We start from the raw sequence: 19,031 nt of genomic DNA, 5'->3' as shown, positions 1-19,031 counted from the left end.
TGAGCTAGACTTAATGCAGCAGGTACAACGCTAAAACTAAAATAATATAAAACTGCAATTTCTCCAGAGTCCTTATTTCTTCACTAACAAGGCAAGAAGTATTGAAGAAAAAGTAACTTGAAAAAAAGCTCTGATGATCCTCAAGTGAAAGTTCTGGCTTTCACTTTGATAAAGATTGATGTCAATCATAAAAAATTACTCTAATCTAATCATAGCTTGCAAGCATCCTCCTGGTCAGAATTTTCCATAAAGAACTTTCTGTGTAAATTGCCAACAATATGCTTAGCCTTTTAAAATTCTCCTGCTCAAAACTGCACAAACGAAGCATTTAGGAAGAAATTATGGCCCTGCCGGCCTTTCAGTACTTATATAACAGAGGCAAAAGTCTGACGTGCTCCTCTTGACAGTGCTGCTGCACATAACGCAGCTGAACAAAAGGTGCAAAGTGAGTGTCCGAGTAATTTGTTGGAAAGGAGCCATTGTTCGTTCTTATCAGCGCATCAGACAGCATAAACATCTCAAATGACCCTTGGAGGTACATAAATATCCACTATTGAAAAGGATCGGAGTAGTAACTCTTTAGAGCCACAGGTTTAAGAAAAGAAAAAAAAAGAAAAAAAACAAACACTTTCTTAAAAAAAAAACAACAACAGTTTCTTGGCCCCCATGAATCATGCTTAAGGAACAGAGCCAGGTTTCTGCCRTTCTTATTCACACTGTAGCCCACAGTTATTCTCAAATCCCTGATCTTCACAAGAACCTGTAACTGAACACGAGTGGTACAGCACGGAAGAACCAAGATTGTGACGAGAGGCGCTCAAGTATCTCCAAYGCTCCTGCGAAGCTGCAGTTCTCCCGAGCGCGTGAGATCCGAGCGCATCCCGGAACTGCCGCCTCGCGTGCCTGACGGCATCTTTACAGACGCAGTCAATGTGACAATACTTGTGACTAAGGAAGCAGAAGTAAATGTCACCCCTGTAACTCGGCGCAGTTCTGTGAAAGGAACAAAGATTTGATGACAGAATTTTTAAAACTGAGCATTAATCGTTATAAAAATTCATGAAGTTCTTCTTGTCTCATTTCAAATTTCACATTCTTTCCTTCCACATCTACTATGTCCATCAGARTCTCCAAGCGGAGCAGGAGCCTGAAGAACATGACACACATGGGCAAGCTGAGAGAACTGGTCTGGTCCAACYTCGAGGAGATCAGGCTAAGGGGAAGCCCCACTGCCTCCTACCAGCAGTCCTGAAGGACAGAAAGGAAGGAGMCAGACTAATCTCAGAGGGGCAGCACTATAAGCGCTACAATGGCATGGAACACAAGTAGAAAGAAGAGAAATTCCGTTTAGTTAACAGCAAAAAAAGAATAAAATAAAAATTAAAAAATTCAAAGGGCAGTCAATCACTGGCACAGGTTGCTCGGTGGCTGAGAAGCCTCCATTCATAGAGGTGTTCAAGGTTCAAATGGACATGGGCCGGAGCTACCTGGTCTCACTTGACCTGCCCGGAGCACAGGGTGGGATTAAGCCTTTAGAGGCTCCTTCTAACCTAAATTAGTCTGACTCTATGAACATAGAATAATATAAGGTTATACATAAAGTTAATGAAAGGAATTGGATTTTCAAACGTGATTGTTAAGTCCCGTAACAACACATTTCTGGAACTCTTGAGAGCAAAGGAAAGGCATTACTTTATTACCTCACTAGACAGAGGACAAGAAAACTCTGTTTTTAATGTTCAACACAAGCACAAAACTGAAAATCAAATTGTTAAAAAAACTCCTAGCATTTACACTTAACTTGTGGTTGTTCCATACAAAGCAGTACAGAAAGGCTAAGACAAAGACATAGTTTGGCAAACTTAGAAATAAGCACCAAAATACTTTTTGAAACTTYTTAGAGAGTTTAAAGTGTGAAAGATTAGCATTTGCTGAGTTTAATTTGGTTGCAGGTTATAGCATGACTAAATTATTTACTTTGCAATACTAAATACAAGATAAAGGAAAAAAATCAGAAAGTTATTTTTATAGAAATACGCAGCTACTGTCATTTCAGACACTTTGTGAATACCTTCCCCATTACAACTTCTAAACAACTGTGGAACTCTGCAGACCAGGTCTGTCACCTGCAAAAATCACAGGTTTGATGACAATCTGATGCACACACACGTGACAGATTGTACATGTCACGACGCATGTACAATATATGATAAAACAACATGCTCATGAGAGTATCACGTTGTATCATGCTCTCATGAGAGTCAAAAACTTAATACCAGAGAACAAAATGCTGGTTTACCCTTCATTAGGGCACAGCAAACTARTTATAGCAGATGTTAAACATAAGGTGTTTTGCAGGGCTTTCTTTGTCATCAAGCTGCAAGTTAAAAATATAACTTTTTTTCCCCCCTCAGTAATATATTCCCCTACTTAACAAGAGTAAAGCAAAACTTACAGGTAAAGCAATCTTTTAGCAAATTCCAGCTGTGACAGTGTTGCACATGGCTTCTCACATTACTTCTTGGGTTCATTTCCTAGAAGAAACAAACAATGACACAGATTATCACAGTTAYATACTGCTGAAATGCACTTGATATTCACGAAGTGTGGTGGCAATCTAAGGCAGCACTCCCAGAGGTTCAGGATCAGCTCCAACGAGGTTTATCAGTTCTTATGCCAAGCTCTGGTTCCCATTCATCTTTCTGTGGCTTCTGCAATGAACATCTGAACTCGAAAGCACAGAGGAGTCCAACCCAAAGAGCAGGAGGCCAAGCAAAGGCGGCAGGAGGCCCACATGGATGGGCAGGGCACTCCTGACAAACCTCACGTGCAGAAGATTAAAGTGGGGACAACTGACCAGGGAAGATCCAGAAACACTGCTCGAGCATGCAGGTGTGGTTCAGGAGAGCCAAAACCTGTCTGCCCTTCAGGCTGGAAAGGGATGCGAGAAGCACCAAGGAGGGTTTCTGCAAGCAAACAAGCAGCACAAGGAAGACTAATGGCTGTGGTGCTGAACGTAGCAGGAGCCCTGGGGACAGGAGACATGGCCCGAGGTACACTCGGTGCTTCCTTCTCCTCTATGCACACGAGCAAGATCAGTCTCCAGCAGTCCCAGCCCCAAGACCTGAAAGAAAGCCTGGATGAGGGCAGATTTAACYCTCACGGAGGAGGATCAGGTCAGGGAACGTTAAACCGGTGGAACGGCCACGGCCCCTTGGGCGCAGCCTGCCAGGAGGACGCGCCAGCGCCGAGGGAGGTGGCCAAGGCGGCCACAGAGACACTCTCGGTCACCTCCAAAAGGCCACAGCAAGTGCCAGGGTTTGCTGGGACCCACAGCAAACATTCCCATCTTCAAGGAGGAGGATCAAGGRAGCTACAGACCAATAAACAAACAGAACAAGTTTGGGGAGTTATTCAATATGATATTTAATGGATTAACAAGAACAAATACAATTTTCCTCTGTAATAAAAAGATACTCTTTAAAACAAGAAATCATTGCTCTGAGCACTCTCAAAAAAATCTTTAGTTCAACGTGCATGCTAGAAATACAAGTCAGCGTAGAGAACTCAGTTACACTAAATGAAAAACAGAGACACAGTTGTCTGGGCATTCGTGGGTTTCTGAGCACATGATCCAAGGAATTGCTCCACTGTATGGGCAGAAATTAGCCCATGGAATAAGTTTCATAACTCATTCAGACCAGAAGCACAGACATGTTGTAGAATACAAGTTAATGAAATTCTTTAGATTCAATATAACTTTTAGGGGAAAAACAGATTCCTTTTGCAGTTGAAAGCATTTATCTTTGAGTGAACAGATTAAGTTTATACTTTTACAGATTTTTATTTTCTTTACAAGTTCACATTTGAGTTCAACTTGTTGAAACCACGACTACAAACATAATTCAAAGGCTCTATAGAGCTATTTCCCTAGGGAAAAAAAAAGAAAGCAGAAGCCCTTCTCTGTTGTCACAGAGAACAAAGAATATATATTAGAAGTGTATTTCTGTGCATACCCTCCCTTGCATACATACGTGGCATGTATACAGCAGCAGGGATGCATGTTGTGTTGCTAAGAAACTAGACACCTCTAGAGCAAAGCAGCCGTAYGAGGGCATTTCAATCCTTCAGCAGGGAGAACGTGGGCACATCTTTTTGCTAATCAAGGTAAAAAGGTAGTTTACAGGAGTCCTTGGTTAATGGTCAACCAAACACTAAAGCTAATAAAATCATAAAATCTGAAATCAGTAGTTTATACATTATAGGGTGCTTAGACATAGCTTCAAACGGCAGCCAACAGGTAAATATTACAGTATGAGGATGGCACTTTCTGCATGTGATGGAAGATGAAACAGAGAAACCCTGACAGGTTTTTGGACTTGTTAAACTCAAAACTTTAGAAGACACAGTTGCTAATTTGATGGCACGACATCAAATACCATGGAAATACTCCACTGCTTTTAAAGGAAGATAAAAAAATTTGCTGTAGAAATTGTTTTTAAAAAGAAAAAAAAAAAAACCCTACTCAATCTATAGGCATACCCGTTAAAGAAAGGCAAATCAGAGGGCCCTTCCTTGGACTCGGGYCCTGTTTTCACCTCGCGGTCCGAGGTTAAAATAGCCTTGTTTTTGGAGAGATTTACATTTAGATCACTCAAGGCAGGAATAGGAGATGCAGGCTGTAAAAAGACTATGAGCCTGTTGGCAGTCTTTACTTGATTAAACAGCTCAGAACAACGGTGTTAACTGTGGCTAAACAAACGGTGCCCGATAGGAAGCCCTGGACAACGTGGCCACGCTGGCCTGGGCAGCAGAAGCCTGGGAACCAAAAGCCCCCAGCGACTGCCTGCTCCAGCACAACCACAACCGCCCGTAACTGCCCATAACCTCACTGCCCCCAACCGCCCGTAACCGCCCATAACCTCACTGCCCCCAACCGCCCACAACCACCTGTAACCTCACTGCCCCCAACCGCCCGTAACCGCCCATAACCTCACTGCCCCCAACCGCCCGTAACCGCCCGTAACCACCCGTAACCTCACTGCCCACAACCGCCTGTAACCTAACTGCCCCCAACCACCTGTAACCTCCCGCCCGCACTGCACCTGCAGCCCAGCCAGTTCTGCCACCACCCTGTCGAGAACCATCAACATAAATGAGTAATCACAAGTGAATAAATCTTCCTCGATCCACCTGCATGCAGGACAGGCGCTAGCAGTACCAGGAAGCACCCAAACCTTTTGATCTATCTACGTTTCTCTTAGTCCAAACTACCAAAACCAGACAGGGACTCAGAGCTTCACCCAAGAATCCTTGTTGAGAACCCATAGCTCCAATTTTAACAAGTACTAGGCAGGTACAACGGTCATTTCTTAGGCTAGCTTCTTCCAAAAAGCTCTCTCAGAGTAAATGCTAAAATAATAATAATAATAATTTCAGACACCCCAATTCTGGGGCTTTCACTTACAACAGAAAAGTGCTGTGGACACGTGGTGCCCCTTGGGGAAGAATCCTCTCCCCTATCCCGGGACCAAGCAGGGCCACCATCCCGGGGCCTCRTATTCCTGTTTTGGGTTCCCAGCTCAGGAACACTTGGAGCTGCCAGGAGCAGGTTATGTGGACACCTAAACACCAACCAGCTACATCTTCTGGGCCGTTTTTACACCACTGCCCCGGAGCTTATAACTTACAGCTACTTTAAAAACATGTGTGCTTATGGAAGCCCAGCAGCACAGTAAAACCCAAGCAGCTGGATACAGACCTCCATATTCTTTCCCTTCATATCTTTCCCTTCATATTTATTTCCTCCAGGCAGGYAGCAGCACTTTGGCAGTCAGTCACTTACATGACGTTAAAAACAGGCCATTTAGTGCTTTAATTGTATGGACCTAGCTACAGATTTTATTATCCTTTCTCACAGGCAATTTATTTCTTAGATTTTACAAAGGAAACAAAGCTAAATGCCACATTTCAGTCAACACTACATTGGAAGCTGAGAAGTGCATTGCTGCAGGTTTTCCATGCCAAACCACAGCTTGGTTTTCCATAGGAGGACTGGATTCCTGGTTTCAGTGCATCCCAACAAACACATCCGCGATGAGCACAAACAGCCAGTTTTGTCACATGCCACAAACACACAGAGCTGGTAACAGCATCCACTCACTCTTCAGCCAGTTTCTTACAAACATTTCTCAAGTTTGCTATTCCAAAAGTAGTGATTTGAATAAAAATAAAACACAAGGTTTTTAGGGTACTAACACCTTACTTATCCTGACAGCGTCTGAAAGGCTTCAAAACCTTTAAATTACCAGCACCTATTCTGGCCCTGGCTAAGCAGCCAGCGCTGATTCATTTATCCTTTGTCCTTTCAAGCTTTCAGGGGGCTGTGTAGCCATAGTAACTATGTCTTTTCTCTCCGAAATCCATTAGCTGGTTTCAATCTAGGACTCTACACCACCATAAAAATCAAAGCCAAAGATTAAAAAAAAARCATGATAAAAAAGATTCTTGGAGACAAGCATTTCTTTAAAAGCAATTTCTGTAGCTTCATGCATTATATATGTAGCAGCAAAAGAAATCAAAAGGTTAAAAGGACAACAAAAGAGAAATTCAAAATAAATTCAGAAACTTGGCTATCATCAGGACCCAGGAACCTCAAACCAGGCGTCACAACCAAGGCAGTTCTCGCTTGCCCCGGGCCAGCCTGGGCTCCCAGCTGGAGGTGGCACCACCCGCYTCGCTCCCGCTCCGAGAGCGGGGAACGGGTAGGATTGGGAAAGGGAGACGCCGGGATCAGCAGACACCGGGATCTTCCTGGCAGTCGGGCGAGCCGGGCGCCGTGGGGCCTGCGCTCCCCTTGCGCGCCCCACAGACACGGCCCTGCGCCCCACAGGAGCCTCCCCGTCGGAAAGAGGGGGACCCTCCACTCTTATCCYCCAAGACAGCTTCAAAAGGAGGGAGGTGCTTCCGAAAGCAGCTCAGGGAAAGCTGCATCCTGTACTTATCCTGTGGATATACTGAGTGCATCATGACAGTCCTGAGCAATTTCCAAGCTGCGGATGCTGTCCCTTCAGTTAAATAACGGAGCAGGGACAGGGCCACTGACACCACCAACGAAACACTGGTGTTTGGCCTCCCCGCATCCCACTCTGCTCCTGCCCTTTTGAGGGCAAGCAAGAACACGAAATGCCAGGCTCACAGTTATCTAGGATAAAGAAAGACTACACGACTATTTTATTTTTAATAGACTCCAAAAACTGCAGGAGGAAAATCACACTCACATTCAAATGAAGGAAAACAAAACAAAGCAAAAAGCCCACACAGGGAAGTGTGCTTTTTCCTGTAATACCTAACTTTAGAAAATCTGGCTTCATGGAGGTTAAGAGCCAACTTGCACAGACTTTGGAGGGCGAGGATTCCCCTGCGTGTCTGCCTGTCCAAGGTGGCACACAAGAGAAGGTGCCGTTCCCTGCCATGCGTGGAGGATGGAGTGACAGCAGCAGAGGCTGTTTCTGCCACTGCTTTTTTGTTACACAAAGAGAAAGTTCTTCCCTCCACCTACCCTTGGGTGCTATCTTCACAGCAAGAAGCAGAGGGAGCATCACCTTTGCTTTAGGCACAGCAAGAAATGGGGATACCCTTAGTGGTTAAAACACTTGACAGGACATGGCACCCAGCTTCAGGTTTACCCTCAGCATTAAGATATTCACCTATGGGTGCTTTTTATGCCCCTACCAACCAGCTTACCAGGAGAGAGGCCAAAGCTGCTGCTGGTGGCCGTGCAGCTCCCCAGGCAGTCCCCAAAGTGCTTCTGGCCACAGGAGGAGCACGGGGATCCCGTTCCCACCCACATTCCTGCTGCTCCGAGGGTGAACCCCACCAGAAATTAACCCAGCCTGGGGAGCTGCTGAACAAAACCCACCAAACACACCCTCGCGCCTGGGCACAGGAAAGGAGAGGTGTGATGCAACGTGAATAGCGGCCAGCGTTCCCCAAGCAGCTCCGAGCGTCGCTCCCGAAGSTGCTGAGGGTTTGTGCACCCCAGCACAGCCCCGATGCCGGGCACACAGCTCTGATCACAACTTGCCTGGAGGCACAAGAGGAGATTTTCTGCTCCTCCCRGTAACATAAGCCAAATACTGCACAGCATCTCCCTCGAGGGCTCTTTATGGAGCTGCAGCATTTACCTATAATTACGCCTTACCTCCATAAACTTTCTATAAGAAAAAACAAGAAACTATGCCCCCCATTTCTCCAGTTTATCTTCCATCGATAAAAGTAAGAATCCCCCAAAGCTGTAGCCACGTATTTTCACAGTGTTGTTTTTGTACTACTTGAAATTTTTCAGGTTTAAATCTTTTAAATCCTAGGAACATTTTAAAAGCTTTCAGCTACAAGGAAACACAAGGTCAACCTCTAGARCCTAGAGCACCAATTAAAATAAACTTGAAAGACAACTAGAAACGGAAATTTCAATTTTCCTTGACGTTAAACCACAGGAGAGCCCCACACGAATGCAACACTCGGGTAATACCTCCTGCTTGCGGAGGCTCCGAGAGGTGCCCGACACAGCTACAGCTACCGCCGCGCACGGCCCATGCGAGCAGTCCCCAAGGGCTCCCTCCGAGCGCACAAAATCTTGCAGAGTCGAGCAGAAATTTTGCCACCTCATCTCATTAAGAGACTAACGGGTGCCAGGGCACATTCACACCAGTGTCTTTCAGCGAGCAGGGGGTTTATTTGCAGTTTTGCCACAGTGAAGGGAGAGGAAYTGTGACATTACTTCACATTATGTGACTTGTTGAAAATTTTATACTGGTGATTTGCAAGGGCAGTTTTAATGATAATCCAAGTGCTCTTAAATAATGACCRTGACCCAACTGCAAGCAAGTTTCTCTTTCCAAACTCCAGTCTGATCACAGGAAGAAAAATCTTAAGCCATTCTGAAGTTGGAACATAGTAAGCAGAATCCCCACATACTTTCAATACAAACTATCAAATGGACAAAAAATTGAATTAGGAGCACACAATGCATAAACTCAAACTGTTCTCCTGAGTTTGAAAAGTGGGCTAAAAAATAATTGAAAAAAGAAAACAGTTAACAGGAACCCTTAGTGCTGACAACCTAAAAGCCAGGTGCTGCACTCATAACAGGCCACTGAATTCTTAACTGCTGCCCTATTATGAACAAAAGCAGAAATACTGGATATTTACAGGAGCCTTGCTCTTAGAGCATAGAAGAACTGTGCTTGCAGAAACTCCAAATTCTCTCCAAAATCTTTTGTGCAACTAATACAAAGAGTAATGGTTCACATTGCACCTGTCCAAGGAGCCAGACTTCCTGAAAGCAGAAAGAAAAATGTGTTCTCCAAATCAAACCCCGGATCGTCAAACCCAGTTTTCCAGCTAGCCAAAAGAAAACCCTTTGGATGAGAGGATTCAATGTGTGCTGTACAGAATCTGCTRCTGCTTTCATATATGTGAGGGCCATTAAAAAAAAGATTCAGCAATTTAAATAATATTTTTCAGTAAATTCAAAATTCTTCTCTAAAACTGCACCCTATTCTGTTTATAGAAGAAGGCAGTTCACATGCCTTACACGCACTCAGTTCTTTTGACTCTTTCATATTRCTTCATTCACAGCAGAACACACCAAGATAGCAGGAGTCCGTCTAGATTGCATTGATATTGCAGTAATAGGCAAAGAGATCTAGTTTTGAAGATCTATCCATCTACCACATCTCAACATACACAGTTTTAAGGTATAATTTTAGTTGTGAGATATCATTAGCTCAACGGTGTTGAGGGTCACAGCATATGGCTATTTTCACAAATATCTTGCAAAATTCTGTGATTGTTCATATACACACACACAGAGCAACATCCTCCTGTTCCTTAGGTCCTAAAAGCAKGTTCTTAAATGAACAAACTTTAAGATTCCAGGTTGGTTTTAACCGCAGAATAACAATGGCAAGAAGCCAGCTGCGGCAGCCCAGCCCTTGGCAATATATTCCTCAGTCTCTTTTCATAGCGCACTGGGAATTCTTCTCACCTGTATGTGGCCTAAAAGATTTTCCAGATGCTCCTCTGATGACTCTGACAGGGCTCTTTTCAACACAGACCGAGGCAGAGCCACCGGAAGGGCTCTTCCCCTTCCAAGCTTTCCCACCCCAGCCTGGCTCACAAGAGCACATGAGACCAGGGGACGGTTCAGCAGCACGTGGGACACACGTAGGTATCTCCGAGGAGCCTGGGCAGTGAGGAAGGCAGGTTGCACATATCTGTGCTCATTTACCTTTCAGAATAAGTCTCAGTCTTTAGCTGTCGTTTTGAAACACAAATCATGAGATAAACATGCACATCTTTAAGAAGAAATAAGGGGGAAAAGGCTGACAGGAAATCCAGTATTTATAATATTCTCATTGCTTTTTAATAAAATGATTTAATAACAGGATTACTTCGATCTTCATACATGGAATTTCTGAAATACCAGCTGCTTTTCCAGTCCTGGCAAATTTGCCACTGATATCTCCCACAATTAAATGCAAAGCAGCCTGATTCACTACCCAAAACAGATTTTGCATCTSTAAATCAGAAAAACACACACACACCCCACACCTTTCCAGCACTTCTAATTTGGGCTCAAGTGAGCTATGCCCCTAATTTTCTGTTTCACAGCTACAAGAACCCTGCTTTACCCTGCTTTTTTTATTGCAACGGTACGTTGTTCATCAATAACCTCCTCCTACGCTCCATTTTGACGGCTTTGAATAGAATACTCATCTAGCATTTAAATCAATMCCTGATCGAAGAAAACTCAGCTGGGCACAGATCATGAATTTACACATGAGCACTCACAAAGGTACCTATCAAGGGGTATCCAGCAAACTGGCACATGGAAGTACTCAAGGACAAAGTACCTAAGGAAAGTACAATGGGATTCCTCCCAAATCTAAACGCAGCTACAATATAAAGGTTGTCTTAGAGTGGAGAAGATAAAGTTGACTTAGTGACTGAGCTGACCTGCATCTGAAAGGGGAAAGGGGCTCACAGCAGGTTGGCAGTGCTGGGCCTCTCTGACTTCCTATTTCCAGTCCCCAGTTCAGCACAGCACATGCCTCTCAAAATACTGATTTCACAAACCCTCTCCTATTCCCTCTGCATTATTATAGTTTTACATCAGTTAAATAAAATCCTCAAACTATGATTCCCCTAGAAAATGTGCACAATGTAATCATTGTGATACTTACRCACAAGCAAGGTGCATCTTTTCCTAGTAAATACTCAAGATATATCAGCTCTTCAGAGCACTGCTACATTGCAGCACATATACTACATCTCAGAAATTCATTCTTTCTCTTCAGCTTTTCTGAAGTCGACTTCTGAAGATGGAGAGGGATTCAGCAGACCTGAAGCAGGGTGATAAAAGTAGCAAAAAGGGGAAAAATGCAAGTTCTTCAATTAAACTAAGGTTGTCACTTGGTCCTTTACACTGAACAAGCAAGCCTACCAGCACTTTTACTGAATTTACCTGCACTACTGCTTCAAAACGAAATCATTCAATATAGCAGAAGGGCTTTTAAACTCAAGTAGCACACTTAACTTGAAAAAGAGCTGGGAGAACACAGTTTTGAAATAAAGAAACTTGGTTGTAAAGAGTAAAAGAAAAAGGAAAATAAATTAAGATTTGCACGCAACTGTCTTTCCCCAGCCCTCATCTTGCACAGCAGCTTCCCTCCTCTTCATCACAGAAGATATCTGAACTTCCAGAAATCCTCTATCAGCAGCTGTCAGTCAATGTCTTTCACTATGGGATCCTTAAGATGCTGTTAGCCAGGATGTAGCGCTTCAGTGAGGCTGAGTCTATTGGACAGAAATTAGCAGCAGAGAACAGATGCTATTTCAGTACCAGGAAGTAATCTCCAAAAAATTGGATGTTTCTTACGAGRATTTAGCCTCGAGCCATTGCAGAATTGCCCACCTACAGCAGGTTATTTACCTTGTCAACGAGGAGCTGCCACGCGTGACGGAGGATTTGCGGTGCTTGCTTGCAAGCCGCAGCTTTGCAGAGCCCCGCGGGGAGAGGCTGAGCAGGACGGGAGGCCTGGGCTGGAGCCCACGAGAAAGGATCGACCTAGAGGCTGCTCCGAGGACCAGCATTACCATCCACACCGTGCCCATGGGCTAAACGCTGCCTGCCCGCTCCRACCGCTCGATATGGAGCTGAAGCAAAAAGGGGAAAAAATGATCAGCTTGGGCCAGGCCCTTGCTGCGAGGTCAAAGCACCACAGGGAAAAAGGCAGAGCCCTGAGCACGCCAAACCCGTGCGCGGACACAGCACGTGTGGGCATGGAGGCTTTCCCCATCCCATCTCCGGCATCCTACGCTCCTTGCGCTGAGCAAATTGACTCAAAGCCTCAGAGTCGCTACCTTCAATTAGAGGGATCTTCACTGCTCTCAGCAAACAGTTTCAAAGATACATGTATTTTAGGTCAGACTTGTTTCCAGTTTCAAAAGCATCTCTAAATATTCATAGGAATTTCTCTGTTTTATTCAAATCCTATTTATATCATAAAGAAAAGGGACGATAACATGTGGCTATTAGACTGTTTCGGATATGTCAGAAGACACACTACCTCCAAAAAGGATGCTCTGACTCGCCAACAGTCCCCCACAAAGTCATTACTAAAAAAAGAAAAAGGAAACCTGAATATGTAAGCAAGGAAAAGTCCTTTTCCTTTAGATGTTCTAAGGGCCTTTTGGCAGCAAAGCTTACCCTTTAAAATTACTTTCTACTGATCCACACCTAAAAGACCTCAATGTTAATGAATTGAGAACTATGCACAGGAAAGATCCATAGCTGGAGTTCTGGCTTCTTACACTCAAGTCAATGMGAGTTTTGCCTCTTGCTCCCTATTTGACACAACATCAAGGGCAAGGCTTCAGGCCATATCTCTAAAAGCAATCAGTGGCCTAGCTTAAATATAGCAATAAAATGAAAATAACCTCTAAAATAAGCAAACCTAAGTCACAGCTCCATTCCAAAAGCAAAGCAGAACTGCCTGCGAGTGGCGAGAGGCAGCTTATCTGTGCTAAAACAGACCTTTCTGCTTGTCACGGGCTTCAGACTTACCTAGAAATCATCATAATCCTTTCTTACAGGCAGCTAGATTAAAAGGTCAAATTCATAATTGGCCATAAGCATAGCGCAAGACCCAAAAAAAGTCATCTTTATCGGAGACAGAAAGAAATCCAGTGCACCAGCAGCTTGCTCCCTCGGGAGGGGCAAAGCAAGGACAGGCAGATGTTAGTCACTTAAGACACCGGCATAAAAACCAGCATACAACAGACAGGCTGCCCAGGCAGTCCAGAGGCTGGTTTTAACGGCACGTACTTGAACTCCTTTTAGCCGTGAACGGATGCTAAATGAACAACTAACACGCTGGAAAACAGTATAGGAAAATAACCCCCCTCGCCTCTCAAAGCATCAGGTTCTGGGTGCAGTTCAGCTAGAAGCCACAGCCAACCRTTTTGCACACAAAGGGCAGTCTATGAGAAACACAGATTACCTTGTCAATAGGTAACACGGCAAACCTCCAATACAAAGTAGAGACAGAAGATGTTCTTAAAAAATGACAACAGACTCATTTGTCATGACAAAAACAAAACATCTCACCTACAACTTAATAAATGCCTAAAAAATGCACACTAGTCTTGTCGACTATTAATGTTTAATCTTAGTCCCCACAGTCCCACAGCCTCTTGTTGCTCTTACGTGTTTAAAGACTTCGTTTTGTGGTGTTTGTATTTCTTCAGGGCATATTTTTTTCCTATTTATTTGGATTCGTGTTTTAATTATCACAGTACCAAGAGCTCCAATATTGCAATTCTAGCTCCTTTGTGAGGTTAAAAAAAATTAAAGATAGTATCTATAATTGTTTTTTACACTGTCTGGCTGATTAGATTCATAAACATATTGTATGGGAGCCAGACTCYCAGAGGACTGTTCTAATTAAGAAGTCAAATTGCTACACTGATTGCAGCCACTCGTCAGGAACTTTAAAATCAATAGTTCTCAGAGCAATATGAAGTCTCATGTATAGTTTCAGGAAACAATTATGGTTCTGGGTTTTATCAGAGTATTACCCATTTTCATGTCACAGAAAGACTAACTGATTTTTTTTTAATTTTTAATAGCCACTATTGCTTTACTCRTGTATTTGCAGGCACATGCAGTCAGTTACTAGCTACAAACARAAAAATGTTTCATTTCTAAGCTGTGAAATATTCTGAGAGTTTCCTAACATACATTCCTACTTGAAATTTAAGAATGAAAGTGCTGAGGTTATATTTAGGATAATTATTTTAATTAAGAGGACAAATAGGTAGGGGAGCAACCTGCTCTGGGAGCTCATTACCCACCTCATTAACCTGCTGAGGGTAGTGCAAGATAAAGGACTAAGGCAGAAAAAAAGGCCATTTTCTTGCAGGAAACTGAACCTTCATGATCCAAAGTTTCTTTAAAAATCAGTTGTTCATTCCAGTGAACAAAGACTGCATTTAATACTGCATCAGGYTTTATCATGAACTATGGGCTCAAAGAGCAGAAACAAGCAGTCTTAACTAGAAGCCTGTCATTCCCCTCTTGATTTTCACAGTCACTTAGAAATACAGATTTTCAGTTACTCACCTGCCTTAAATTCTAGGTTTGTACAAAGCCCATAACCCAGGGAAGACCACAGCTGTTTTCCAAACGAAAAACCTTCCTGTAGAGAGTTGAATTTCAAAAGACATTAAGTTTTGCCTCTTTGCAATCCTTGGCCTTCCAGAGATACCCTGGCACCTGCAATCAATCTAATCGCTGGCATCCGATTAGCACAAGGATTCAAGTGCCAATTCATCAGTAGCCTCAGTCTCCAGCTCAATTCCTTTCCCCAACCAAGTGCTATGGGGGCCACCAGACTCTGCCTCCAGAGCCATCTCTCTTCTGGAGGAGGACACACAAAAAAACGGAGCTTTTTGCAGGGAAAGGGTCAAGGTTATAAAAATGTTTGTATCCATACATAGTGTTACGCATCTAGTTTGGATACAACACTCTGAATTCTTTATGGCTTTCCTCAAGTTTATATTGATTTCCCCTGTTCTATTAACCTGTGGCCTGCAGCTCTGTGGCCTCGTGTGCGGATCTTAGCACAGGAGCAGGGCGCGAGGCGAGTCGTTTCCCACGAGGGAGCTCCCTTCGCGCCGACCAGCAGCAGCACTGCCCGGCTGCTCTCACACAGCTCTGGCCCCTCAACACACTCAGCTGTTCAAGAGGGGTCAGCCAGGCCCACCGTGAAGACCAAGCTCCCCACACGGTCATGGCCCGGTCAGTGCTAAGGTGTCCACTTGAAGATTTTGAAACCTGCTCCAGTTTTGACTCCATTTTCTTTTCTCAGCGCAYTTAGCTATACACAGCAATTACAACAGGACATATTCTTCTGTTTCCTGGCTCAAAAGGGCAGCGAGATGTTAATTAAATACTCAGAAATCCACTGTCATCTGTTCAATGACAYGTGAAAATTGAGTATAGGCAATTCTGCCCATTCCATACGCGTTCAAAAGCGAAATTAACTTCTAATTAAATGCTATCAAAACATTTTGACATGATGATAGTTCCTTCCAGAGGAAGTCCACTCCTTCCACAAGCAAGCCTTTCCCATTTGACAATCTAACATTTCTTGATGCAAGGGATTTGCACTGGGCAGTAAGAAGCTGACAGATTTGACGTGCTCAAGAATGACTCCAACGGCGCTGAGTGTTTCAGCAGTCACTGGAAGGGCACCCATTTGGCTCCATTTCTCCCTACCTTGGTCACAGCTGGCTACAAGGGGTAATTCTCTGTTCTTAAAGGCCCCAGCTTCACACAGCGGTGACTGCAGCTTCTTCCACTCGCAGGAGACACCACCTGCTCATCAYGCTCGCTACTCACGTGCTGCCAGTACTTCACATTCGCTGACGTAGAGCAAATCACTGAGCCTTGTTTCTTGTTTATTAGTAGATTCCTGTTATAAACAGCATAATAATACAAAGTGCCTACATCACATATTAATTTTATAAAAAATTGGTATTTAGTGTCTGATTGCTAAAGTCTAGCTGATCATTTATATTCATTATACTAATTATCAAGTGACATGGCAGGCGAAATATTTACAACAGTTGAAATGCTCTCCTGCCAACTTATCGTTTTTGAATACAGAAAATTTCCTCTCCTGATGGAAGTGATACTCTGATTTACTTTCAGGAAGAAACAATAATTGGTAAGAAACTTAAGTTTTTAGTTATCATTTCAATCCTAAAAAGGCTGTTTTCCCTTAAATTTTAGAAGGCTCCATAAAAGAATAGCTCTGGGTTACTACAAAGTTTAGTCTTAACAGCTGAAGGGAGTAGAAATACCCCAGTTTCTTTCTCTCTGCCATCGGCACTTTGTCCTTGGCCTTCACTCGTTTCCATTCCCTCTTCTCTCCACGTCTCATCTCTGCTATGTTAGYGGTATTTACAAGTTTCTAAGTCACCTCAGCCTCAGGAGCAGATGTTCACTTCACCTAAAATGCAGACTTAAMGCAGGAAACCAAGTCCTGAGTCAAAGTACATACTAAAAAGAGCCAGTCTCCTGATTTTTTTCCTGTGGAGGTAAATTTGACAGGCCACGCTTCAAAGCATAGCAGAGTGGCAACTAAAGCTCATCGTGTAACATGGCCAGATCCCAGAAAGGTGTCACTGAAATTAAGATCTACCAGCTCAACTCACCAGTTGTCAGCAGTCATCGAAATGTACTCAATTGTGAGAGGAAATCCATTTTTCCCATTAGGTATCTAGTCAAAGTTAGTGATTTGTGCTCTCTGGGGGGTGGGTTTCTGTCCACCCAGGAGAGCAGAGGACACCCTGTCGCCTTCACTCCCTCTTTCCTTTCCAGCCATCAGCCCATGCTCAGCATCAGCCTAGGTCAGGCCCAAACGCTGCTGGGCTTACTTTGGGATTTAGAGCATCCTGCAGACATTTCCACATTGCACATGYCAACGTGACTAATGGCATTGCAGCTCTTCTTTCTGCCCAAAATTATAGCTTTCCACTATAATAACAATGCAACTTCCACAGGGAAGAAGAGCAGCAGCGCTGACACACATCTCCGAAAGGGATAGAGTTAAAAGAGATACTCCTATGGGCACACAGGAGCACACAGGACCATCTGTAGAAGGAGCAGGCACCTCGGAACAGCCTCGTTCCCGGCCGGCAAAGTTCCCTACAGACAGCCTGACTGCTCGCAGAGRAAGGGAAGAAAACACACAGCCACCTTTGCAGAGCTCTTGCAGACTCCTAAAAGTTTTGCTAAATTCCAAGTTAAGCATAATTTTCTGTTAAAACTTTTTTTTTCTTTCCCTTCTGTATTACTGTCATCCAAACACAATTCTAGTCAAAATTCTGGTACTTTCAAGGACAACATGCTGTTTTTTCTGGGCAAACTTTGCCATACATCCCCAAAGTTATGAACATAGGTGCTTATACTCCTTAAACTCTACATACTGTTATTTAATAGGTAATTAAGATTTACTTTAAGTGCATTTGTATTCATATACCAAATAATGCTAAAACTTAGCTTTTTAGCCAGTTAGCACAGCAGAAAAAGTTGAGATAGAAACCGAGAGAGCAATATAGCAGGTAGAAAAGGAAAATAAGATGATTATCACAAGAATGATCCATTTTCCTCATAAGCTCAAATAATCTATATATCAAGAATAGGCTTTTATTGAGGACAGTGTCAGGAATAGAAATGATAGCTTAAAGTTAGGAAGAAATGTCATGGAAAAAATGCTATTGATATTCATTAGCTATAAAAGCAACTGTAAAAAAAGAATAACTGAAACAGTCAAGACATTCAAAATGTAGCATCACAAATAAAGCMTGCAATGTATTTTCATGCCATGCTGAGGTAAGTGGAAGTTATGGCTAGAAATTTCTGATGCTTGTAGTTCRTATCACCATTTTCTGCAAAGGAAAATATTTTAAAGAGAAAAAAAAAATTCTTATTCCACAAAGTAATACATCTAAGTCACTCCTAAATATCCAAAGTTATGAATGACACAAATGCAGGAGCATTTCACAATATTCACATTTTACTGCTCTAGTAAAAAGGGACAGGGGAGGAAGCATTTCAAGTATTCTATAATGCTTGAATTCTGTGACATCCTTTTGAAAATAAAAGGATAATTTTGATTTGCGTGGAAGTAACAGGAAAGGTTTTAAGCAACAACAAAAGCAAGTCAGAGCATACTTTAACATTAGTGATGTCTTGGGTCACACACAACACAGAAAACAAAGGAGGATTGGATACAAAACAGACCAGCATATYATATACTGCTGTGTGAGCTTCCCTGCACACATGTTATATGAAATAGCTTTAAAGCACTGGATCTCCAAGCAGGATAACTAGCAAATAAGGCAGGAGATGACAATTAGCTCGGCAAAGAATCTTTGCCAAGCTAATATTGTTCTTTACATAGGAAGCTCTATTTATATACTTAAAAGTGATATCTTACTTAAATGGTTTCATCATTACAACCAATATTATCACTTTAATTTAAAAGGATAAAATGAAAAGGAAGAAAAAAAACCACACACCTATCCAAAAATTCTCAGTCTTTAGAAAGCATTCTATTGCTTCACAGAAATAAGATACATTGAAAATAAGTACCCAGGAGCAATAAAGAAACAAACAACTTCCTAGATTTTTAAAGAGCTACAATGTAGTACATCTAATTTAGGAAAGAGGTGAAGAAAAAAAAAAGAAGTGATTCTTTATTCCCTCAACAACAATCAAACCCAAGAACTCAAAAGTACAGATGAGCATTAAAACACCCATCAATTATTACTGGCTCCATTATGATCTTCTGAACAGACAATACTTTGAACAAATAGACGCAGGATTAACTGCGGCGTGGATGCCAGCAAATAGCYGAATAAAATGATTCTGGGATTACTGCTAATTTGACTTG

At 42.9% G+C, this 19,031-nt stretch overlaps 1 long non-coding RNA gene across 1 annotated transcript in view; it reads right to left on the bottom strand.

The window, feature by feature from the left end:
• Window positions 1-2,485: 2,485 nt before the first annotated feature.
• LOC112949293 overlaps window positions 2,486-19,031 on the bottom strand; it is a 43,849-nt gene continuing 27,303 nt past the window's right edge. Inside the window, exon 3 of the long non-coding RNA XR_003249798.1 lies at window positions 2,486-2,534. This is a non-coding gene — a long non-coding RNA (uncharacterized LOC112949293). The remainder of the gene's footprint in view (window positions 2,535-19,031) is intronic.

This window comes from Nothoprocta perdicaria, unplaced genomic scaffold, assembly GCF_003342845.1.
Source record: "Nothoprocta perdicaria isolate Ctin4 unplaced genomic scaffold, notPer1 scaffold_29, whole genome shotgun sequence".
Lineage (NCBI taxonomy): Eukaryota > Metazoa > Chordata > Aves > Tinamiformes > Tinamidae > Nothoprocta > Nothoprocta perdicaria.
Note: the sequence above shows the minus strand (reverse complement) of the source record. Positions and strands in the feature narration are given on the sequence as shown.